Source organism: Equus przewalskii, chromosome 20, assembly GCF_037783145.1.
Source record: "Equus przewalskii isolate Varuska chromosome 20, EquPr2, whole genome shotgun sequence".
Lineage (NCBI taxonomy): Eukaryota > Metazoa > Chordata > Mammalia > Perissodactyla > Equidae > Equus > Equus przewalskii.
In genome coordinates, this window is record NC_091850.1 from 32,251,907 (window position 1) to 32,276,393 (window position 24,487).

The 24,487-nt window shown below is 46.0% G+C and overlaps 1 protein-coding gene across 13 annotated transcripts in view; it reads right to left on the reverse strand.

Annotated features, from left to right (window-relative positions):
- The window catches only part of PDZD2 (PDZ domain containing 2), a 345,614-nt gene that overhangs the window by 244,351 nt on the left and 76,776 nt on the right, over positions 1 to 24,487 (reverse strand). Inside the window, exon 2 of one of the 13 annotated variants that reach the window (XM_070587088.1) lies at positions 13,043 to 13,185. The exons of the other annotated variants lie outside the window; for them this stretch is intronic. The gene's annotated coding sequence lies outside the window, so the exon portion shown is untranslated. The remainder of the gene's footprint in view (positions 1 to 13,042; positions 13,186 to 24,487) is intronic. 13 annotated transcript variants of the gene reach the window in all.

The following is a 24,487-nucleotide window of genomic DNA, read 5'->3' on the forward strand; positions in this document are numbered from 1 at the left end:
TTAAAAAATGAAAACTCTGGGTAAAAGAAAGTAAAAAGACAGAAGACAAGACCCAGAGCTGAGGCCATTTGTGGCATACTTGACTTTCTTCCTAACATGAGAATTTAAGAAAGCTGGGGCTACAGTAAAGAAATGGCCCTGGTTTGGTACTTTGCATATAAGGCGTCCCTCTGAATGCAGGTGTGTAGAGCTCTCCAAGCCACTGGGTTCAGTGTCTATCAGGCTATTCTGGGGTGGCCATCGCTATTGCTATCTGGCCTGGTCCAAGAAATCGTACAGCCCTAAAGGAGAGTTAGTGCCTCCTCTGAGCCTTCTGAAGATTCCAGCCCTGTTTATAATTCCTAACCCCCACCAACAGCCAACAGCAGCCAGTGAACTGGGAACTGGGTGTGCCCTAGGCTTATCTGAGACTGTAGCTAGTCAGGAAGAATTCCCCAGCCCATCCTCAGGATGAAGCCCCCAAATACTCTCTCCCAATCCAAACGCCTGCTGCTCAGCTGCAAATGAAACTCTCTGAAGCAAGCACGAGGGATCCATCCTTCGGCTCCATCAGTTTCCCGCCGGCCCACGTGCCTCACTGAACCCAGCTAGGACAAGCTTTCTTCAAACCTGTGGGAGACCCAGGAGTGCGGGGATGGTGTCAGACCCTGAGCCTCTGACACAATCGGTTTGGCTTAAGAAGCTGTGATAAAACTAAACTATCTGACACTTTCTTCTTTATCCTCTTTCTTCCACAAACAGAACAGGCTCCTCATGTGACCTACTTTCTCTTTCTTTGTGATTATGCAGAACTCACAAAGCTTCTTCCTTGAGCCTGACTAATATTTTCAGTGACAAGCTTTTCATCTTTCGGAAAAGAAGAGTCTGCGTCAGCCTGCCAGAGCACATAAGTCTCGGTGAAAGGACCGAGGACGACAGATGAGTTACGAAGACTTCACTGGGGGACTCATAAGAGATTTTCACTGAGCACAAGACAAAAAGCACAACAAAATCCAGACCTCGCCCCTTTAAAGGCATTAGCATTTAGTCTGAAAGTTTTCATCAACAAGAATCAAGACGTTATTGATGAACAAATCAACTCCAAAGTTCCTCGCTATGGCCTGAGTCCTGTGACTGTAGACTCTGGCCTTGGCCTGGAATCCTGCCACTCTCCAAAAGCCACTCGGGCACATCCAAACTCTGCATTTTGCATTAAAAATTAATCGACTTCTTCTAACTCTTCAGTGTATTAGAACACAACAGGGTTTTAAGGTATCAGGAAGAACAATTTAAAAATAAAAACCAAGCAACCCAGCTTGGGTGGAAACCTGGCTCTATTAGTCAAAATTAAGTGGATATTGATTTTTCCGCCCTATTTTTACCTTGAAGCCTGTGCACTTTTTAATGTCTGATCCGCCGTCCCTTTCTGACATCAAAACTCAAAATTATGATTGGTGGTTGGAAAGCATTTGCTTGGTGACTTTAGAAATGTCACTGCTGGCCCAAACTCTGGCCCTAGGATTCTGATCTAAAGCTTCCTTTTTATTTTCAGTGAGGTGAAACAGAGCCTGCTAAATGTTTACTGGACAAATCGTTCAAAATAGAAACATACGTGTAGCCCTGGGATCCAACTGTGTTTGCTTCCATCCAAGTTAGTTCAGCTTCATGCCACATATAGGCTGTCTGGTCAGCAATGACTCAAACACAAGCCACATGAGCTGCACAAGCCCAAGGGGTTGGCAAATCATTGTGTCAGAGCGGGGCTCACCAGCTGCATTTGCCCTCAGCAATGTAAGGATGCAGAGCTCCAGCTCCCTGAGCATTGCCTCTGGTGCAGACTCAACTCCATCTCCACTATCCTTAAGTAGTTCCAATTCATTCATTCATTCTGAAAGTATTTACTGAGCACCTCCTCCAAGTCCTGGTTCCACGCAGTTGGCACCACCTATCCTCTTGCCAATGGCTGAGCCGAGCCTCTAGATGTGGTAACAACTCTGGAAGAAAGAGCTGACCTCGCAGGTGAAAAGGTAGGCAAGTAAGGAAGAAGTTGTTCCAAAGGAGGGGATCTGGTTGTTCCCAATTTATTACTCTGCCTTCAAATATGTTACCAAAAAATATTTGGCAAGGAATCTCTCTACTCAAAAGTGAACAAAGTGGAAATGGCTAAAAACAGTTGGCAGGGGCTGGCCCTGTGGCCGAGTGGTTAAGTTCGCGTGCTCCGCTGCAGGTGGCCCAGTGTTTCGTTGGTTCAAATCCTGGGCGTGGACATGGCACTGCTCATCAAACCACGCTGAGGCAGCATCCCACGTGCCACAACTAGAAGGACCCACAACGAAGAATATACAACTATGTACTGGGGGGCTTTGGGGAGAAAAAGGAAAAAATAAAATCTTTAAAAAAACACAAAAAACAGTTGGCATAAGGGACCTGGATAAATCCTCTCAAGAACTATGGATCAAGAACAAATTGGGGGACAAGGCACGAGCCACGTTCTCAGGCTCAACGGAGATCGTGCACGGAAAAGAGAAGGGCCTGAGGAAGGACACTGAGCTACCAGTCAGGCAAGTGGCTGCTGGACTTGGCACGACGCTGACTGGCCAGTAGTGTGGCCATGGTCAACGGCTTCATCTCTCTGGGCCCCAGGTTCCTCAGCATTAATACTGCAGCGGATAAGGTCACCCGAAAGCTTTAAATAGTCCTACTCTGGTGGACGGATCTTTTATAAAACATGGTCAAAATGGGTCAATTTCTTAAAAAAAAATCAGGTAGAAGAGAAATGAATACAAGGTATTGAGTCATCGGTGTGAAAGGTCAACTGAGACAATGAAGGCCTTTTGAACCGAGGAACAAGCATAGAGCAGCCACTGTTGTTCTACTGAATAAGATTTCCAAGAGCCACCCTAGTGAAGAGAGTTTCCATTTTCAGACACATTTGAGAATTGCCGTCCACTACATACTCTTCTTAAAGTCATCATTTCTATTGAAGTCTCTGAGAAGTCCTGTACTGTGGAAACCTGCTTAAGGCTTAAACCAGGGCTTTTAAAACTTATTTGACCATGGAACTCCTTTTTATTTTTATTCAATAGCATCTTTCAGATCTGGACCTCCGAGTTTCACATTGTGGGATATAGTACTATAAAGGAAGTTTGGTTATTTTAAACATCAAGAAATGCCCAGCAAAAACCAAGCAGGCAGAATCTTAGTTTGCCATTTTTAAGCCTAAGCAACAGCTCAAGGCTGGATACACATTCAAAGCTATAGCTCGCCTAGGAGGTCTTTTTTTCACCCACTAACCCTTGGGTCACTGCAAAGACATGGTCCAGCTGGACAAGTGGTGACCTCAGTCTTTGCCAGCCATTTCTTCTGGAGCCCCAGGACACACAGCATGCTGTCAGCAAACCAACCAATACAGAACTAAATCATGGTGATGTCTTCCTGCCTTGGGGACGGGCCTCTGCTTGCTCGGAGACTGCCTGGGGACAGCTAATTGCTTTCCAGCTCCAGCTACACAGCTTTCTCACATCCACTATTCCCCAGGGTCATATTTTTTCAAGCCACATTTTTCAGACGATAGGGCAGGAGGAAGAGGATCAAGAAAGAGAGCAGGGGTCAGCAGGAAGTTGCTTTTTATCTTCATTATAACGTGAATTACCACCTTCAAAATTCCTCACTTAATAAAAAGTCCTTTCCAAATTTTAGCTTTTGGGTCTAAGGTTGAAGGTTGAAGCTACAAACCAGAGGGAAGTGTGGCCACTGCTGTTTTGGGAGAGAGGAAGAACATCTTCCAATGGGGAGTAGGAGTATTTTCTTCTCCAGGGCTCTGATACTCCGGTCACCATTAGCAGAAGCGTGAAAGGGACACCAGCGGTCCTCAGACGTGGCAGCATGGAGGGGATCCTGGCTGTGATTGTGAGCGGGTGATAGGAGGGAGAGCCATCAGTGATGCGCCAGAGAAAACCAGTCCACCCTCTGCCCTCTTTGTTTGGGCAATTCTAAAGCAATGGCAACCATCTCACCCAGGTGGTCCAGGAAAACAGGCAAGACATTGAGGCATTCACTGAAGGAACACACGATGAAAACTGGGGTGAGGCAGAAAAATCCAGAACCTGAGTCTAAGATAGCATGAAGTGGGCATGTTGACATTTGAAGATTTTTTTTTTCAAGAAAGAGAAAGGGTCTAAGAGAGGAAACAACGGTCCTTTCTGCCATCAGATACCCTGAACTCCCCTTCAATGAGATGAAAGGTTTTGTTTGTTGTTTGCATCTTTAAAGTTTTCCTGAGGGGCTTGACCTTGAAGTTGTCCTCTCCTTGTGAGGCAAGTATCTCAGAAGTTCCAGGAGAGGTCATGGACATCTGATCTAGAGGCAAAAAACACCACCTTGATTCTCAGGGCTGATTTCCTACCCCTGAGACCTTAATGTCTGAGAGGAAAAACTAAAAAAAGGGGTGCAGAGGGAGGAAAAAAAGAACTAGGTACTTTTATCCCTTAGAGTTCCCGAATTATTTGCAAATCTTAAGGCAGGGAAAAGTAAGAGTCTCTCAGTCTCCTTCTCCCCCTCTTCTTTAGAGGACAGATTCATGTTTTACTACTTTATCACAAGAAATGTGACTCTCAGGTGGACGGACAAAGTGAGGGGAATGAGCTATGGATGGAAGTGTGTAAAAGTCATCATGTGTTCATCATGTATTCCACGGCTAGACCATCGCCCTTTCATGTGAGGTCTCTGCTGGGACCCATTACACATCGATACTGTATTTTATTATCAGAGGTCTGCCTCCTTCCCTTTATTTTCAAATTCTTCAAAGACTGATTGAATGCAGTTGGCTACTTCCAACTTGTAGCCAGATGACCAGCTTCCTTGTGGCTGGTTTCACACTCACCTGGGTTGCAGGAGCCTCTTAACTGGTTTCTAGATTTCTCACAAAGGGAACTGGTCCATGTACAGTTGTTGAGTTGATGTCTTGTAGGGAAAAGGAGGGTATGGGGCTTCCCATTCTACCATCTTGCTGATGTCACTCACTCAGTCTTGTCAAAGTTCCCATCTTTCTAATTTCAAATTATATTTAAGAGCACGCACGTGATTAAAATTCATACGAAGAATTTGCCAAGTTAGTTCTTTCCCTCTTAGTTCTTTCCCTTCAGAGCAGCTTGTGAACATTATTCCCTCTTTGTTTTAGGTGGTGGTGGTTGTTGAGGCTGGTGAGTTTCTTTATTTCTTTTTGGTCTGCTCTAAACAAGAACCCGCATAGCTGTTAAGGGCAGAGCTCCGTGGCTCAAGTGGATGGCGTGCAGCATGCTGGGGACTGGCCAGGAAGCCTGCTTCCTCAGGAAGCAGGTCAGTCTGAGAGCTGAGAGCAGAAGGCTGGCTGGGGCTGCAGCCCCTGGCACAGAGGTGCCCTGTGGGGAGGAGCCAGGGTCATGCTGACACTGGGATGTCTTGCCCTGATGCTAAGAGTTACCGAGGGCTATTCTCAGAGCCTCTCAGCTTCCGAGGACACAGATGACGTCTCAGTCATTGCCCTCACAAAGCAGTAACTCTTATTCAAACAAAAAAGACATTTCTGATTTCTCATAACTCCCTGAGTGCTTTAAAAAATCACATTCTCAATTACCCGCTCTACTGAGCTCCACCTTGATTTCAAGTCAAATTATTCCCAGTTTGCTCATTGCTGAGGGGAAGTGTGTGGTAGAGGGGTGGGGGGGGGCAGGAGAGGGGGCTGAAAAATGCCTATAAATGTCAGGCCAAGTTTAAACAGCTGCAGAGAACACTCCAGGTGGGAAAGACACTAGAGATAGCAGACGGGAGTCTCTCTGAAATTCAGCACTCCATTTAAACTCTCCTCCCTCCCCAATCCTGATATTATTTACTGCTTCCATCTAATGAGCTTTGATTTGTGGCCAACGATTGCACTCAGCCAGCTGTACTCAACAACCACCATGACACATGGCTTCCATCGACGTTGATGCACAACTCTGAACTGCTTCAAGCACTGAACAGTCACACTGAAGGGAGGGAAAGGCCTATGCTGGCATCAGAGGGAGTGACCGAGCAGGAAGGCCGATACCATCTAAGTGCTGAGGTCACGGATTAAGCCTGGGCAACTGAACAGGAGGCCCTTGGCTGAGTCTTATCCTCTCTATCGGTCACCCTCTTGGTTGTTGTCAGACTGACATTACAGAGAGCTGGTCTTGAAGACTGTTGGAGCTAACTGGCATTAGCCCCTGGCCCTTGAAGAAGCACATGGCTGTGAAACTCTTAAAACAAGAATTAGTCTTGGTCAGGGCCAGCCCTGATGGCCTAGTGGTTAAAGTTTGGCATGTTCTGCTTCGGTGGCCTGGGTTTGGTTCCTGGGCACAGAACCACACCACTCGTCTGTCAGTGGCCATGCTGTGGTGGTGGCTCACATTAAAAAAAAAGAGGAAGACTGGCAACAGATGTTAGCTCAGAGTAAATCTTCCCCAGCAAAAAAAGAAAAAAAAGAATTGGTCTTGGTCAAACAAATGTTGGTGAGGATGTGGAGAAACTGGAACCCTCATACATTGCTGGGAGGCAGGTAAAATAGTGCAGCTGCTGTGGAAAGTTTGGCAAGTCAACTTAAACACAGAATTACCATATGAGCCAGCAGTTCAACTCCTAGATATATACTCCAAAGAACTGAAAACAGGTATGTAAACAGGACTTGAACACAAATGTTCATAGCTGCACTGTTCACAATAGCCAGCAGGTGGAAACAATATGAATGTCTACCAACTAAAGAATGAATTAACCAAATGTGGTATATCCATTCAGTGGAATATTATTCAACCATAAAAAGGAATGCTACACTGATACATGCTACCACGTGGTTGAACTTTGAAAACATTATGCTAAATAAAAGAAGTTGGTTACAAAACACCATGTATTTTACGATTCTATTGATATGAACTATCCAGAACAGGCAAAGCCATAAAGACAGAGAGCAAATGAGTGGTTGCCACGGGTGGGGGGAGGGGAATGGGGAAGGATTGCTTAACAGGTATGGGGTTTCCTTTTGAGATGATAAAATAGTTCTGGAACTAGATAGTGGTGATGGTTGCACAACATTGTGAATGTCTTTAATGCCACTGAATTGTACATTTTAGAATAATTAAAATGGTAAATTTTGTGCTGCCTATATTTTACAACATGCATACACAAAAGAATTAGTCTTGATCAGTTATGTGCCTGCCCTTCCCTAGCATCCTGCTTTTGTCACTGTGCCTGCTGGTGTTCACTTCTGACTTCTGCCCAGGCACTCTGTATTCTTAGTGTGGATATTGTGCCACAGATTTCCAAGAGTCAGGTCCCCAGCCTAGACCTGGCCTCAGCACACTCACATTAGGGCCTTCAGCTCACATCTTACCCCAACATACAACCAAGGGAATGTGGTCATCGCTTCAGTCTAACATTACTGCTGCTAAATCAAGTTGGTCTTTACAAAAAATATAAGTAGAGTCTATTCTATTATTCTGCTCATGAATTAAAAAGTTAAAAATCACCAAGATGTATATCAGATATCCAGAAGCTCTTTCTGAATATTAACTGGCCATGATGCCTCAACACAACTGCTCAGAACTTCCCAGTTATCTGTTGGTGCTATGAAAAATTTTGAATGAGTTAACTTATTTCAACCACCTCCAGAAAGTAAGACATTGCCTATTACGTAGGGATGCCTGAATTGGTGGACTATTAATATTTAAGTGGGATTTCTCTTATAACATTTAACTGATTGGCACAAGATTTGGTCAGAATAGAGAAATGGTCTTCAAGGCCTCGTGTACATAGAATCTCATTAGATGCTTGTTTACCACCCAGATGTCCAGATGCCCCAAAATTCTGATTCAAGATGTTTCCATAAGGTCTCTTTGGCTCTTATACCTGATCCTTTAATGTCTGCTTCAAATTCTCTCATAGTAAGTATTAACTTGTCCACAAACTTAACCCTCCATCTTTCCCAGAACTACAGACCCCAATATCCCTCTGTCACCCCAAACCATCCCTAGGTAGTGACCGGATGGGAGAAGATACTGGGGGCAGTCCTGACCCCACAGCTCTCCCATTTTCCTCTGTGAGACATCTCATGCAAACTTCAACATCACATTTCCAACTATCTTTAGGACATCTCTAGCAGGATGCCCTGCCATATCTTCCAATCTAACACGTCTAAGACTACACCAAAATCTGGACTTTTAGACATGCCTCCCTCTTTTCCCCCTAAGAAACCAACATTCTGCAAATTATTCAAATTCTTGGTGTTGCCTTTACTTTCTCCTTCTCTTTTATCCCTCAAACTCTATTTCTTTACTTTGGAAGGTCTCTCAGATACTTTTTGCCTTTCTCTGCTCTCACTGCTACCACTGCTTATGGAAGAGTCTGACTTCTTCCTCCCCATCCTGCAGCCCGTCAACAGGCTAATATCCCAGACTGCTGGCACTGCTGCTGCTGTCATTTTTCCATCTTGGTTGCTTTTCCTTGGAGTCGCTTTCCCATGTTATCTTTGTGAATTAAGAATCTACAACATCACATTTGAATTTCCCAGCCTGGTATGCAAGGCTCTTGACAAGTTGGCCCCACTTTACCACCCTACAGCTCCTAAACAGCACCACCGTCACCCCTCCCCACTACGCTCGCCCTACCCACAGAGTAAACACACTCCCACCCCAGAGCTTCTGCTCCACTGCTGGCTTCTGAAATGCCCTTCCTCCCTCTTCTACTCTATTGTTCAACGAATGTTACTGCAGCTACTGTGTGCTGGGCACTGTGCATATACTGCCATGTATTGTCCTCTGATTATTCCTCCAGACTTGTTTCATGGAAACTCCTGAAGTTATTTCACACCAGGAACTGTGTTTGGGTCACTGTTGTTCAAGCACCTAGCACATTGCCTGCACATTTCCTAAGAATCACTCTGAGTGTACACTAGATGCTCTGTAAATATATGTTTTAATGCAATTGTGCCTGAGTCCAACATAAGAGCCACCAACCCAATGGCCGCTTTATCTATTAAGGACAACCCTCCTCCACTCCTGGTCTGCTTCCTTAAGGAGATGAAATACTGGCCAAGAAACACTCTCCCCACTCCTCCTCCCACCTGCCTCACCTGTGGCAGGAGGCCCTGAAGCCTCCCCTGGGAGATGCTCGGCAAATGCAGAATCCTGAGGTTGGAAGATGCCATAAACCATCTCCCTTCTTGGAAATTCATGATGCATTTACTCATTTTTGATCTTTTATTTTTAGACATTGGAATGAACAACAAAGACAAGCCCCTGCCCTCATCAAATGTAACCTGTTAGTACTTCTGAGAAGTCCCTCGGTAAAGAGGTTTTTAGGTTTGTTTAACTTTGTTTTCCCAAACCACACTCACCCTCCCTCCCTTTCTTTAGAAGCTCCTAACAGTGTTCCATAGACCGCACGTTGGGCTGCAGACGAGAGGGCCAACCAGTCAGGCTAAACCAAAGTTTTGGGTGAAAGAATAAAGAACTGATCTTTTAATTTCATACCAGGAAGCTTCGCTCCCCCTGAAGCCTCCTCAAAGAGCCTGGTGTGTGCACCAACAGTTGTTGAAATGCATCCTTTTCAAAGCTCACTTGCTTATGAGTAGGGTGATCCCAATACACGTTGATTAGGCAACAGCTAGCTCACGCTGTTCCCTCCCAGGCACCCAGAAATAATAACGATGGCAGTGATAGAGTAAGAAGGTGGAGGAGTGGGTGGGCACCGACAAAGTGAGGTGCGGGCTGATGATCAGAAGTGCTGGTGTGGGGGCTCACCGAGCACGGGTTGTAAGAGTCTTACTAATGGGGTTAAAGCTGGGCCAACGCTAATGGCTCACAGAGGGTGAGAACTTGTTGGAAACTGAGGTGGAGGAGGTGGAGGAAGGAGTGGGGGACACAGTCAAGCAGGACCAGGAACACACTGTAACGAGGGAACATGCGGGAGGGGGCGGGGGGAGCGGTGGGAGGCTGTTCAGGAAGAGCAGAATTCTTTCTCTGACACTGTATTACTCTCCCTTCTTGCTTTTAAGGCAGAGACCATACGCTTTCCATACTTCAGGAGGAAACGGGTAGATTCTGAAATGGACTCCCCCCTGGGAGGCCTTCTCTGCCCTCTGCCTCTGAAGAGAGAAGATGGAGGGGGTAGGAGAAGATGAGAGAGAGAAGAAGGAAGGGAGGAAGACTCTTCCAAGGAATATATTTTGGGAAACTAGAGGATTTCTGAGGTCCCTTCCCACCTGAAGATGACACATGATTACAGGATTGCATCAGGTAGACCTGTCCAGGGCCCAGGTGTGAGGAAGGTACCTCCTCCCGGTTCCCACCACCTTCCCATCATGTCCCTCCTTCCCTTTTAGACTCTCCCAGCCCAGGAGACACGCAGACACACTGATGCCACCCTTAGGTGTGCTGCACCCCCAGATCAGGGCCTGGGCCCTCTCCTCCACCGTCTGTTTCCAGGCTCTGTACATCTGCTGAGTTCTGGATGTCCCCTCACTCAGCACCTCCCTGGGCTGGAAGGGTTGCCCGACCCCGATTCCACCTCTACTGGGAAGACTTTCTGGTGTTGCTTTTCCTGGCGGTGGCCGGGTGTGGTTTAAGGCAGCTCGCCTTCCAAGGTGCTGTGAATCATTCATTGACTGAACAAAATTTGCTGAGTCCCTGCTAAGTGGCAGGCTCAGAGAAGATACAAAATACAAATGAGTTAAGGTCCAGAACCTCCAAACATTTAGAATCCAGTGAGGACGAGAGCAGGAGGAGGCCTCTCCTGGGAGAGGTTCCTGACAACCCAGACGGCTCCTGGACAGAGCTGCCAGCAGACTGGCGGACAAGACGCACAACACAGATGAACCCCCGGCCAGGGCAGTGACAGCTGTGGGCAGGAGGGACCAGACATGTGGAATAAATTAGAGAGACAGACAGGAGCTGGAATTAACAGTGCAATAAAAACAAGAGTTAATTCACCCTCGGAAGCTGGAGCACTTTATAGGGCCTGAGGTTGGCCTGACAGGCCCCGCTGACTCCTCCTCCTGACGCGAGGCCCACAAAAAAACAACAGCCCAGCACAGCTGGCGGCTCCTCAGGAAGGAAAGGGACAGAGTCCGAGCTGACCTCGCAGGTGGCGAATCATAGGCTGGACACGGAAACTCTCTGCGATGTTCTGGTTGGGTTGAACCAATAACAAAACCACCCGCATGACTCTTTCACTTTGAGACTTTCCTTTAAGAACGTGCTGAGCGTCATATCAGCCAGTAAGCTGTCATAGCCCCTGGGAACGGCCATTAACATAGTCTTAATATACTGTAACCTGCTGGCCCTTATTGCCTCTGATTTGACACAAAATAAAATTCTAAAATGCATACACTGGTGTTTTTATCTTATTCTTTCATATTTGCTTAATTAACTGGATTACTTATTGCATTGAGGTTTCTTCCAACTCCTGCCCCCAGAGGACACTGTGTCTTTTGCTTGGCCACCCAGCATGGCCACCCTGCTCCATCAACTTGGAAGGAGGGGCTCCCCCATGTGTCAGGCAGTGGCCTGCCTCCCACCTGGCTTGCCCTGGCAGGGACAGCCAGGACACAAGCTCACGAGACGGGCAGGCAGGGGTGGTCTCATTCTGGACTGCGGGTCCTGGGGGAGGATGTGCAGATGAGTAGTTTAGAAGGAGCTCTCTGTAGGGGGCAGCACTGAGAGGCCAGAAGTGGCAGAAGGACGTCAGGGATACCCAGCAGTGGTATGGGTGCTGAGTCAGCCCAGTGTCCCCCAGACCACTGCGAGTGACCCCTGACTCCTTCCTTCTTATCTTCAGTGCCTCGTTGGCTCCGTGGGGTGCCCAATAACCTTCCAATAAATTCTTCTGCTTCAAGCATCCAGAGGGTGTCTGTTACTCCACCAAGCACTGGAGTGTCCCCATGGCTGACCCAGCCACAAGCCCCACAGTGGCCACAGGACTCCATGTGGGCCCCGAGGGAATGGTGGGTCAGCACTTGGGTGAGGTCTTTCCAAGCTCTTCTCTCCGTTCTTTCTATTTAATTATCCACCAAATTGTAACGAACAAGAATATTGGTTGGTAGGTGCTGGGGGCATGGTGATGAACGAACCGGAAACGGTCCCTTCCCTTCAGAGAGCTGACAGCCTCTGGCTCTTTCTCAGTGTAGGTAACTGGCCTTTAGAAAAATTCTGAAATTTTCTCAGCCCCATCTTCACTCCAGGCCTCTTTCCCAAGGGTCTCTTATGTCAACGGTAAGCACATGGCCTCGATTTCTGCAGAGGCACACACACAACTCGCCAGGTCCTGCATTGCTTCCCCGATTCCACCTTCTTTGAGGCTTGCCTTTCCCCATCAGAAGTAATCTTCCGTGTTCCGTTTCTATACAGATCTGGCCTCACCGGGAGGTCTAAATTACAGCCATTCACACGTTAGTGGCCAGCAATTTAATATGCAATTTCTTTTTAAGAAATCTGAAGACAACAGTCCTGTGGCTAACACCTAAACCCCCAAATTTTGACCCTAATTCTCCGAATTGGAGTCAACGCCAGCAGTTGTTTGCGGCCACATCTAACTCTTTAGCGTAGTAAATACACAGCCTCTTATTCCAGCCTGCTCTGCCCATCCTCTCTCTCTTTCTTCTTCTCCCTCACTGCACAGCCAGGTCAAGCTATCTTCCTTGGCTGCTAATATTGGCCTCTTGGTAGCTGTTATTCCATTTCACAGAGAGATCAGCAAATTGTTTCTGGAAAAGGGGGGTATCGTTTCCCTTCCCAATGAATCTATCATTTACATTAGGTTCAATCCTTTTTAATAATGTTTACTTTGAAAGAACAAAACCCGCTAACTTCTGTTGTCCATTTTCCCATGCAAAAAAATATAACACACTGCATAAAGATTTAAAAAAAAAATGTTGAAAGCGATATAGGTAGCTAAAATCTACCGATACATGGACTTGAAGCCTCCAGGAGCAAAGTGTGCTCAAGAGAGGAGAGAGGGAAGCAGAATATAGCCGTCTGATCAGGCTTTTGTAGGAGACATTTGTACAAAATGCTACCTTCAAACTTTGCAAGAACCACTTCCTCCCAAAGGCTGGTCAAAATGGCCATCGCAGATTTCCAGACCCAGAGAAACTTCCTCAGGCTTCATGTTTCTGTTTTTACCTCCATCCATTCTTCCTATGTTATAATTTGCTCCCATCTACAACAAAAACAAAAAAACCATCCAGAAACGGTGGTCGAAGCCAAGGCAGTCCAGAACCCAACACTAACGAGGAGGTGCTTGTCATCGATAGTGAACTAGACCACAAGTTCTGAACGTCTGTGGCTTGTCCACAGGGTGGACCCTGGGAAACCTCCGAAGGGCGGTCGTCAGCTGGCCATGGGTGCTGCTACCCTGTCATTGACTGCGCTGCCTGTAATTTTCAAGCAGGACGCCCCACATCACACAACACCAACGTCCTTCTCTGCGCTTTTTATAACATAAACGCTGAGTTTTCGCTGAACAAGCCCTCACTTGTCCTGAAGTCAAGTCTGTTGTATAACATATGTAGACTGGTATTTTTATTGACTTTTGAGACACACTAAACGCTCTTCAAGGAGGAGCTTGGTGTCCTTTCACAGAAACACTTAAGTCATCCATTGCAAGCACTGGAAGGGACTTTCGTGGTCATGTAACTTAACCTACTCATCTATCCAGTGAGGAAATGAGGCCAGGAGAGGTGAGTATCCCATCCAAGTTTATAGAGATCATTCTAGAAAAAGTCATAATCAGAATCCAGTCTCTCTGGGGCCAGCCTGGTGGTGCAGCGGTTAAGTTTGCATCTTTTGCTTTGGTGGCCTGGGGTTTGTCAGTTTGGATCCCGGGTGCAGACCTACACATTGCTTGTCAAGCCATGCTGTGGCAGGCATCCCACATATACAGTAGAGGAAGATGGGCATGGATGTTAGCTCAGGGCCAGTCTTTCTCAGCAAAAAGAGGAGGATCGGTGGCAGATGTTATCTCAGGGCTAATCTTCCTCAAATAAAAAAAAAAAAAAGAATCCAGGCTCTCTGATTTCTGAACCAGAGCTCTTTTCACTTGGAGAGACCAAAGTACAAGATTTAATCTTTTAAAGCCATGCTCTATTGGCCATGGTAAGAGAAAACGAAAAAAAAGTTACTTAAAATACAAAAAGAAGCCAGAAGACTGATGATAGCCAATTGCATTAATACATCCTCCCAAGTAAACCTTCTACACAGAAGCCAAATTGTGGAATTTGAGTTTCTCTGCTCATCTTCCAAAAGAATTCCTAATGAGCTGTGGAGTGACCCAAAGGTGAAGAAAGAGAGGAAAAAGACAACCAAGAACCTTGAAAGTCCAGCATTGGACCCCCATGTCCAGGACACAAAAGGATGCCCATTGGCTTCCCTCTCCTCCAGTGGTCCACAGCTATGGGGGGATTCAACCCCCTCCTCCCTGTGGCCCATATGAGGATGGGGTGGGGGGACTCAGGTCCCTAACAGCTGTCCTCTCCTGAGGAGAGCATGCAGATTGATGAGTAATTGCCAAGGGTGCCAGCAGAGGCTGACAGGCACTACGTTAAGCCCAACATCATTATTATTAAACCTACAATTTAAAACCAATTACGCTTTGCAGAAGACTGCAGCTTCCATTTAAACCACTCCTGGAGGAAAAGAAAAGGCCATTACACAGAGTTCAAGGCAAGCTACAGAAGCGCTTATGTGGCACAAAGCTGGGACTCAGGCACAAATTAATAATAGTAACCCTGGGGTTCCCACTCGGATGGAAGCAAGACAATGGAAAGCATATACTAGAGAATAAAAACAAGATGCAAACATCCTCCTTTGACTGCAAAGCAGCTAGATCTCCTTGAGGCTTCAAGATAAGTTTACTTATTTCCCTCAGTGGGGGAAAGACTAACATGCAAATCAGAGGTCCTAAATTGGTGGCCAGGCCTTCCCAATGGTGTTGTCTTAAAAAAAAAAAAAAAATCAGGGTTTTCTATGCATTTTAAAAGTCTGAATATGCAGCTTTCCTTAACAAATCAGATTATCCAGGAACACTGCGGCAATGATGTCCAGAGCTAAGGTTTGGTTAGATGGACAGATAGGCATGTGCTCTCTTATTCACCCCAGTCTCTACCACTCCCTATTGCCTCCCAACAGAGAATCTGCATCTATTTTCTTTTATCATCTTATAAAGAGTCACAAAGAAAGTGAAATCTTTCTTATCATGGTATCTCTATCAACAATTTTCTTGTACACGTCCCACTTCATTTATTTCTGTTTTTCATCTGACATATCTTAGACACTTGATTATTTGATTTCTAACCCAAATCTCCTTTAGGAGATAAGTGTCCTGCCGCTGCTAAAAATATCAGTTGTAAAAGAAGTCAATTTCAATTTGAATAATATTTATCAAGTGCCTTTTGGGTTCAAGAGACTGCACTCGGCCTTGGGGGAGGGACTCAAAGATAATTAAGGCCCACGCTTCACTGTGGGCATTTCAGCTCAAAAGACTGGGTTAAATCCTGGAGAAGATGATGTCATAAGAAAAGCATAAACCACTACGGAGTTCAGAGGAGGCAGAAACCACATCTGGCTGGGACATCAGGAAAAGCTACATGGAAGACAGAGCATGTGGAATAGGCTTCGAGGGAGGGCTGGTGTTTTGACAAGTGAAGAAGGAAAGCAAGAGAGATCTGCTCAACAGAGAACAAAGTGAGCATTTGCACAGGCAGAGAAGCACCGGGGTGTGCGGGGAACAGGGAGGAAACTTCCTCCAAAGATGGATAAACTTGGAAAGAGGGGGATTGGGCTGTGGAACTTCTGAGTTCTGTTCCTACCTCCTCCCCCAGCCCAACTCCTGCAGAGGCAGAGGCAGCGTCTTCACTCCCTGATGACAACTGAGTGATGCAGAGGGGCCACCCTCACAAAAGCCTCCTGCAGCGAGAACACCCAAACCATCTCCCCAGATGCTGATGCCATGGAACAGGGTCAAGGCTCTAGGTTACCAATTGGCAGCACTGGCTGCTTGGGTGCTCCTTTATTTAATGCAGCACCAACTGGGCCCCAGGCTCCTCCCAGGGGTATGCCACAGAGTGCGGCAGGGTCTCTGCCCTCATCAAAAGGAAACTGACAAGCAGGAAATTAGCAAACACACGCGTTTAGCATCATCTGTCCACCCAGATGCTGATGGGAAAAGCCTTGGAATCCAGGCTTGATTTCCCATCCCATCCAATCCATCCTCAAAATCCATTGTCTCTATCCTGAAAATGCATCCTGAGTCCAAACTCTTCTCATTACCCACATGGATGTCATCTTAGCCCAAGGCCCCTTGTCCTAGACCTCTGCAGGAACTTCCCAACTGGTATGCCTGTTTCTGCTCTAACCCCTCATAGTCTATTCTCCACACTGGAGAAAAGTTAGCTTTATCATGTCATTCTTCTACTCAAGACATTGAATAGCAGCCCATCATACTCGGAATAAAATCTGAAGTCTTCACTGTGGCTTTCAAAGGGCTATATAACCTTGCTCCTGACTACCTCTTCCCCTCACTGCCACCCCACTCTCTCCACTCCAGCCATGGTCATTAAGTATTTACCAAGGGCCTGCCAGGACTTCAGGTGCTAGGAATACACCAGGAACAGTGACTCACTTGCTCTTTCTTGAAGACAGTGAAAATGCCCCTGCCTCAGGCCCTTTGCACTTGCTGTTCCCTCTGCCTGAAACAATTTGTGCCTCAGATCCACACCTCACATCACTCACTCAGCTTTCCCAAATACCGTACCCTAGAATAGCACCCCTAATGATGCAGCTCCTCACCCCCCTTTGATTGCCTCCTAACATCTGTCATTAACAGACCTTACCTTATGTTATAAATACATTTGTGCATTGTGTTCACCACCTGTGTCTTCCAATAGAATGCAGGCTCCATGGGGACAGGGCCTTTGTCTGTTTTGTCTGCTGCAGTGTCCCCCACATCTACACAAGTGTTTGGCACAACACGACTGCTCACTACTTATGGAATGACTGAAATAGGGCTAATCTGTAGGGCCCTGTTCACAGGAGCTAGCAGAGTTCAGAAATGGAGGAAGCCAGAGTGTGCTGTTGGAGGCAGAGCGGGGACTTGGGGGCTGAGCTGGGCTCCCAAGGCCACCTGTGATGGAGATAAAGGCAGACAGGAACAAAGACCTTTCCAAGTGGGAGAAAAACCATGACCCAAAGTGTAGAAGTGGAATTTGGCACAGCAGGGGCTGGAGAGGGCCAACAGGCCCAGGGACCTAAAGGTTCCTGGGGCCTCTTAGCTGAAGATGAAGTTGGATCGGAAGGGCAGGATCAGTTGCTTTAAAAATCACCTGCCTGGGCAGGGCTCCATCTCCAGAAATCCTGATCCAGCAGGCCTGGGTATGGCCCAGGAATCTGTGTCTGTAACAGGGTTGGGAACTGCTGTATGGAGAACACTGCAATCCCAAAGAGACAGACCATCAAAGCAGGAGGCGAGTTTCCCATGCAACACTCAACTCCTTATCCCTGCTGAGAGCCTCTCCCAGAAGGAGGGGCCAGGGACAGCCAAATTAGGGGAAGGAGCAGTCTCGGGAGTAAACAAAAGCTTGTAGGGCAACCCAGGGACACTTGGGGAGGGCACAACAAATACAGGTGAGCACCAAGAAGATGAAGACTTTGGAATCACACTTTGGCCTTCTCCACTCTTGAATCAGCAGGGCGTCATGGAGACAGATGTCTACCCCAGATTTACTGCCAAGCTAACTACTTAACCCCTCTGAGCTTCATTTTCTCATTCACTCACCTATCCTACTCATGGAAAACAAAAAAGCAACAAAAATCAGTGGGCCTACTATGTGCCGCTGATCAAGCCAAGAGATGCACAGAAAAAACAACATTCCTGCCACGCAAGGCAGAGTCAGTTCCACCAGGGCACAGATAAGCAAGGAAACAACTTCAAAACAGTAAACTTTGCCTCACAGAGTTGTTGCAAGGGTTTAGGAAGTGAATATAAATTAAGCGCCCCGTATAAAATAGAGAGTCAAGGAAGTCACTTCCATCATGCATTCTCGCTTGGTGCAGCTCCTAATTTTAATAAGCGTTGAAGGATGGATGCGTCCCAAGATCAGGATTATTCTAAGTGCTATTCCAAGTCTGGGAACCACTGGCCTAGAGGCAGTGCTACAGAGACATACAGACTAGGAGAGTCAATCCACACCAGACACTCCCAGGTGGGTGCAGCAAGCCCAGCCCCACCGAAGTTGCAATGCATAGATAACCTAAAGCCTGGAATTCCAATGCACAGATAACCTAAAACCTTCTCTGAGTCTTTGGTTTCAACCTCTGAGAGCAGCAAACTGGAGGGATTTAAATTTCATCTCCTTTTTTTAAGTTTCCCACCCACCCCCTGCCAGGAATGCCTACAGGCAGGGAACAGCCTACCCAGCACGATGGCCAGAAGGCAGGCAGCAGGAGAGAAACATCACAGATCCTCCTGCTGCGGGGTCTCAGGAAGAACCCCAGCCTCCGCAGAGGAGGAGCCTTGGGGTCGGCGGGAGTGTGGGGAAACCTCCACGGGCTCTGCTCAGTCTGGGCCTTATTCTGGCTTCAGTCAGAGCAGCTTTGGTTCTGTATGTTGAGATGATGTGTTATGTTTTGAAAAGAGGGAATCAATCATTTCTAAAACAGTTTGATGGCCACTGATCTGATCTACCCACCCACCTTACAGATGAAGAATGGGGTGCAGGCAGGGGAAGTGACCTGTCCATAGTCATACTGACAATTTGTCTAGAATCAAAGTCTTCTGATTCCAACATTCTCATCTCATGCTGGTAACTAAACGAAACAACCACAAAACAAAAACAACCCAATATGTTGTGGCAAACCAGGGACATCACTTGTCTGATCAAATATCCTGACGCTCAGTCTGGGAAATGGGGCTAGCTCTCCCAGGTGGCTTGTCTGAGCAGGGCCAACAAGCTTACCAGGAAAACAGCCAACCAGACATTTCCAGAAGGAATCTGTGCAGTCAAGAGTCAGCAGTGCATTGCATCCTCTAACTTGTGACTTCAGTCCCACATAGCCTGAGCTAATTCATGGTAGCCTAAAGGATGGGGGGACCTTCTTGGGAGTAAAAGCAGATCCAGAGTTTTGTTTTTTGGGTTTTTTAAAAAAGATTTTATTTTTCCTTTTCTCCCCAAAGCCCCTGGTACATAGTTGTGTATTTTTAGTTGTGGCATGTGGGACGCCACTTCAGCACGGCCCAACAAGTGGCACCATGTCCATGCCCAGGATCCGGACTGGTGAAACCCTGGGCCACCAAAGTGGAGCACATGAACTTAACCACTTGGCCATAGGGATGGCCCCTAGATCCAGAGTTTTAACAACAAAAAAACCAATATACCTAGACAACCCCAACTCTCTCATTCTCAGTAAATAGACCTCTACTGTCATTCATTCATGGCCTGCAGGCCATGGCATGAGCGCTCTGCTCTGTGGAAGAGAAGGATGGCCAGCAGGTCTTGGTGCAGGCTTATGGGGACGGTTTTTGGGAAAGCTAGCTCTTTGAAGTCAAGCTGCATGGCCATTCACACCACAGGGAGTGGGAAAGCTATCCTGGCATTTGGAAAAACAGAACCAGGAGATGGATTTGATGGTTCTGCCATCAGGAGGAGCAGAAGCCAGCAATGAACATGGCTGGAAGCCTGTGCATTGGCAGCAAAGTCACCAAGCCACAGAGCTCTCACTGTGAGCCCCACTGCACAAGAATGTTTGGGACAAAAGGAGGTAGGTGCTTGGGGCATTTGTGTCAACTTGGGGAGCTGAGACAAACATGCCCCAATCACAGAGCTCCCTGGAAATTGTGCAGACAACAGTGGAAAGGAGGTCTTGCCCAAGAGGCCCTGAACCTCACAGTGAAGATGTGCAGGAAGGAACATCTTTCCATTTGAGGGCTGTTTGCAATATACAAAATGTCATAGGTCCTTGTTTATTCCTCTTGTCCTAGGATAACAGCATCCCCTTTCACTCTCAAAAGTATCTTAAATTGATGAAAAATCATATGGTGACCCGAGTCACAGGGCCCTTTATAACATGCTTTCCCAAGGGCCATAATTTAAAATACCATCTTTGAGCACAATCTCTTGTCTCTGCCAAGGATGACAAATAGCTGGCACACCAGTCCCCTTTCCACTCCCATGCCCGTGACAGACATTGTTAATGGATCACAGCTCTCTTTCCCATCAATCCTAGCCAAAGCCATAGAATCTTCTCAAAACAATTCTCCAGACAGCCAAGAAAACGAGCTGACTCATGAGGTGATCCTGATTTACCCTCACTGGTCCATATCTCATCTGTTCAGGAAGCCACTCAAGAGGGCTTCAACTTCCTGAGACCATGAAGACAAAGCCATAAAAGCCTTGCGCTGGCTACACCTAGGCATTTGTCCTGGCCAAAGCCAAGGCTATTCTCTTATTTCTTTGGGGATTGGCAGTGACTCCTGCCCAGGACGCCCGGAATCCAACCAACAGTCCCTAACTTCCAAGCAGACCAAACGAGCCAGAGCCCCACAGTTCTATTTAGAGCCCCATACTTGGTGGCTTATGCTGCTCTGGGAGACAATCTATGTGGTGGCTTGCTATAATGCTAGGCCTTCCGCTTGGCTTTATGGATAAAGTTTCACTACTTTTTGTTTTTCCTCCCAGATTTTGGCTATCGTAGAAGGCATAACTCAGACAAATTCTGCTGAAATTGTACGTGCTGCTTCCTAAACAGACCCTTTAGTTCTTGATAATAGAAAAAATTCATTTACATAGGTAAAGGAACAGCTTACTACAAAGTGTACGATGAACACTGAACATTTTCACTAAGACAGGACATGGAGACGTAAGGGTAACTTGAAACAGAAGAAATCTGACCTTACAAGAACTCCTCCCCTCCAAAGAGGGGAAGGCTCTAAAGCAGGAAGCCTAAAAGGCTATGGTGCACTTCTCCAGGAATGGACGAGACTCTAATGAGCGTGGTAGTGTGGCAAGGTGAGAGGTAGGTGTGCAGAGGGAAAGGGTGAGTGAAGGTGGCTCGGGCTGCATGTTTAGTGAGACCTGAAAAAGCCTCTCTCAGGTGGTGTGTGAGAGCTTCCTGGAGGAGGGAGACTTCTAAGATCTGCTAGAATCCATTTATTTTTCCCAGCAAATATTTATTGAGCACCTACTGTGTATCAGGCACTCTTCTAGATGGTGGGAGTAAAACAATGAACAAAACACACAGAGATAAAAGTTTCTCTCTCTCCATCTCCATCTCCATCTCTCTCTTGCCACACACACACACACACACACACACACACACACACACGTATAGTGTTTTCTAGGTTTTTTTTAACTTTTAATTTTTTTTTTTTAGGAAGATTAGCCCTGAGCTAGCATCTGTTGCCAATCCTCCTCTTTTTGCTGAAGAAGACTGGCCCCGAGCTAACATCCATGCCCATCTTTCTCTACTTTTTTTAATAAAAAAAAGTGGGATGCCTGCCAGAGCATGGCTTGACAAGTAATGCGTAGGTCTGCACCCAGGATCCGAACAAGAGAACCCCAGACCGCTGAAGCGTAACACGCAAACTTAACTACTGCACCACCATGCCAGCCCCAGATATAGTGTTTTTATTTGAATGGTGGGATTATTGGTCTTTATTCCCCTTTTGGTCCATTCATTTTTCTGATTTTTTTTTTTTTTGCAATAAACATGAACTTATTAATATGAAAAGTATTGCTTAAAAATTAAATATCAAAAAGAAGGTACTAAGGGGCTGGTCCAGCAGCGTAGTGGTTAAGTTTGTGCACTCTGCTTCGGTGGCTTGGGCTTTGCAGGTTCGGATCCCAGGCACAGACCTAGCACCGCTCGTCAGGCCACGCTGTGGTGGTATCCTACGTAAAACAGAGGAAGATTGGCACAGATGTTAGCTCAGCAACAATCTTCCTCAAGCAAAAAGAAGAAGACTAGCAACAGATGTTAGCTCAGGCCAATCTTCCTCACAAAAAAAAGAAGGTACTAAGCACAAGCAGCAGAGACACAAGGCAATGGGCATCCAAGGGGCACTCAGTATCTGTTCATTTGAATTATGAAGGTGAAGACAAGGGCAATCAAGTTACCTGGAGCGTCTCTCCCCCACCCTAGTCTCTCTCTTGACCTTGTTAGGCCTCAGCCATGCACACTCATGGCAGGAGTACCCAAGGTAGGGAGGGAGCCAGGAGCAGAAATGACCTCCACTAACACGGAGCTTCTTCCCCTGCTAGGAGGAGGATTTTTTAGCACTATTAAGCTTTTGTGTAAGTTCTCTAAAATCCTCTAGAATAATTTGAATATATCCTTAGCCTCAACAATTATACATACAAAAAAAAGAAGAAAGAGAATATAGTGTTTTTACAATAAGATTCTTTCCTATTCAAACTACAAAGGAGAAAAATCTTCTTCTGCTGCTTCTTTTTAATTGTTTTTTAGAATTAGAATCATGATAATACTGGAGAAGAGAATAAATGTCAAAAGAAAAAAGATTATATGACTCATTCAAATGATATCAATATCAAAAGGCGCTCTTTAAGCAAGTCATTTTCTCTCCTTTTTAATTTTAAAGTGAATTAAGACCCTCCCTTGGACACCAGCTGTGACAGAAAGGACATTTTTTGCCTAATAAGGATGTGGCAGACCCACTCCTGATCCTCCTCTGTTAGTGGCTGGTAAACATGGGTGAGGCAAGTCCTGCTCTGGTTTTGAAAGAAACCAAACTAACAACTGCCCAAATCTCAAGGAACTGATATAATTTCAGTACATGAGTGTGATTTAGAAATGGAAACCACTGTAGAGCAGGGTTAAGCCAACAACCACCCATAGCCCTCAGAAGGACCATGCTTTATGGTTCAATTGTGGCAAGAAACAAAATTCCACCTATAAACTCTTTAGACAGTAACTACCTCAGAAAATTCCAGACAAACCCATTCCATGGACTTTGGAGGCCAGCCCTGTATAATGCTGTTACCATATGAGTAAGAGGTTGCTTGTGCTTTGGGGTTATAAAATAGTCACAATTAAAGGGAAAAAATTCAAAGACTAGGACAGGAAAACTGCACATTTGATGCCACCTCAGCCACCTACCTGAGCCTAGAAATATTGATTTCATTCTCTCACCCACCAACCTCTCCAAATGCAAAGTCACTGTCTGGGTTAGCAAACTATACCTCATGTACTTCCATTTTCTTCCATGGGGTTTGTTTCCTCCATTTCTTCAGTATCAGAGGCACCAATTGATGAGGATCAAGGCTGCCCCCGGGAGAGGAGCCCAAGGCGTCCTGCCCTACATACCAATCTATATCATCCTCTTGGATGTCCTGACCTGATCCAATCTGATTCTTATCCAAAGTTATAGGACCACCCAATAACCAGACCCCACCTACACTGATACCATTTTAATGACTTTTTTAACATAATCTTTCCTTTGTCCTGTAAAGGGATAACTCACATATTTATGCCTTAAATTTAGCCCTACCCTCAACCCATGTTTGTAGCTCTTACTGCTCATGGGTCCTGTCCTCATGCTACTCCATGCTATTCTCTGAATAAAGACATTACTACCAGACCTTGAGATTCCAAGAAATCTTTCTTTCGACTCCTCAGCTCACCGAGCCCGCATCACCAATCTCCTAGCTGAGAATCCAACAGAGAGTGGGCACTCTATGAGTTGGTTGCCGGGGATGGATGGATAAGTGAATGGATGGACAGATAGATGAATCAAGAGACAGGTAATGTCACTACTATGAGAGATTTGTCCTATAAGAACCTGGATGCCGCTGGCATCAGCAATAACTTCAGCTATTCCTTCCATGAGCAATTTATTATCTGTAATATGCTAGGCATTGTGCAGGATACAGGAACAGAAAAATAAGGGAGTTCATACTCTAGGTGAAGAGAAAAGACAAGCAACAAGTAGGAGTAGAATATAATCAAGTATCAAACTATGTTATACAGACTCACAGGAAGTCAAGATCATGGACGACATGGCAAAACTCACCAATGGGAAGAGAGTACTAATATTATTCACACAACATTCTTCCATCATTTCAAAGGGAAGGATGAACTGGCTAACCTAAAAGAATATTTGGAAGAGTTTCTAAATTTGTTTAGAAGCCCACTTTTTCATCCAGAACTACCAAATAACATACAGCAGAGAAGTTACTAGAGAGAGATAGATAGATAAGTAAAAGAAACACTAACCATTATTTGATTTGCATCTTCTAGCAGAAGTTGATAAGTCAAATGCTTTTAGTGACCAAGCAGGAAAATGCTCAAACATCTATGTGTGGCAGGCACTGTTCTCTGTGTTTCACATGCATTTTTCCACTTAGTCCTAGCCACAATCCTCCGAGAAGATACAAATATTATCCCACTTAGACGAAAAAACAGACCCCAGCAAGTTAAGGCTTTGCAAGTTTACCAGGTTGGCCAAAATCACA